We start from the raw sequence: 1644 nt of genomic DNA on the forward strand, positions 1-1644 counted from the left end.
ATTCTTCAATTTTTCCCGTTAGCACTTAATATATTTGTTCTATATTCTATTAACTTGCAGATATTCAGGAAACAAACTCTTACTCTTCTTCATCTGTAAGCAATATTTTTTTCCTCTTTGCCATTTGTAGGATTCTGTTGGGGTTAGCCTTTACTATTTTTCATGCTTAGTGACTCTGAGCCTCTGTAATCTATAGTTTTATGTCTGTAGTTATTTTTGAAAGTTGCTGGCTAATATCTAAGTATCAGGCTGAATATTTATCCTTTATAACTATAATGTAGTTTAAGAATGCCACATATGAAGCTGGTCAGGGTGGCACACTTTTTTAATCCCAGCACTCGGGAGGCAGAATTCAAGGCCAGCCTCGTCTACATAGTGAATTCAAGGCCAGTTGCAGCTACAGGGGGACACTGTCTCAGAAAGACCAAAAAAAAAAAAAAAAAGCGACACATAGGGGATTGTGGCTATGCAATTGACCTTATTCATACAGATAAGTGCTGGGAAAATGATTTCTCTTAGAGGAGAGAATTTTGTTAAGATATTTCAAAATCTGTACTGTCCTGAAAGAGAGAAAATTCTTTTCAGATACTCACAATGAGAAGCAGGTAGAAGTCTCAGTGGAGAACCTCATGTAATCATGAAGTCTTTTGAAGACTGTAGCTAATACGATCTCAAGCTAACCCACACTCAGACCCCAGAAACTTGCCACAATACCACTGGCACCTACCAGTTTATGACTCCAGTTGTCCAAGTCTACTATCTTCACCTGCATTTTCTGAATCTTCTATACTTCTAAATGTTGAAATTGAATTTTGCCTTGTGAACTCGCTTCACTGGTCGGTCTGAAAATGCTGATTCTCCATTGATTCATTCAGCTTTTTTTTCACCACAAGTATAGGAATGCCAAGATCCAAGCTTTTCACATATTAGAGATGAATCCATAATTTCTCTCTTATCAATCTAACCTGCCATTCTTGATTTCAGAAAGTCTATTTTAATCTCAGAGTCACTCATCAGTGTCTTTTGTTTACTGGAATCAATCACTTAACACTTTTCAAAAATGGTATTTTCACCACTGTAGTTTTCAATGATTTTAATAAAGGAGTATCTCAGGGCTACAGAGATGGCTCAAAAGGTAAGCACCTATATTTGCTCCAGTAGAGGACCAGAGTTCTTTCCATTTAGGACACCCTGAGGCTCACAGACCCTTGGAACTCCAGCTTCAGGAGATCTAATGCCCTCTTCTGATATCTGTGGACACTGCACTCATATGTACAAACCCATACACAGACATACACAAATATACACAATAAAATAAAAACTTTAAAAAAGAAAAGAATCTCTTATAAATCTTGAAAGGGAATAAAGAAAGTCTGTGTTTATTAGCCACTAAATAAATCCAATCTAAACATTTTCTCAGGGATTTTGCTTTTCTTTAAATTCTTTCTTTTTCCCTTTGCTAATAAATAAATCTAAAAATTTAAATTACTTCTGGTTGTAAATGATCCTAGTTTAGTCTGCAGATCATTAACCCCCTGGACAATTAAAATCACATAGAATATTTCATGATAATGCATTGGATCCTTGCTCTCATGCAAATTAACTTTTTTCAATAGTTTTAATTTAATTTTAAAATGTCCCTTT

The sequence above is a fragment of the Nannospalax galili genome, unplaced genomic scaffold (assembly GCF_000622305.1).
Source record: "Nannospalax galili isolate Female #2095 unplaced genomic scaffold, S.galili_v1.0 scaffold10072, whole genome shotgun sequence".
Taxonomy (NCBI): Eukaryota; Metazoa; Chordata; class Mammalia; order Rodentia; family Spalacidae; genus Nannospalax; species Nannospalax galili.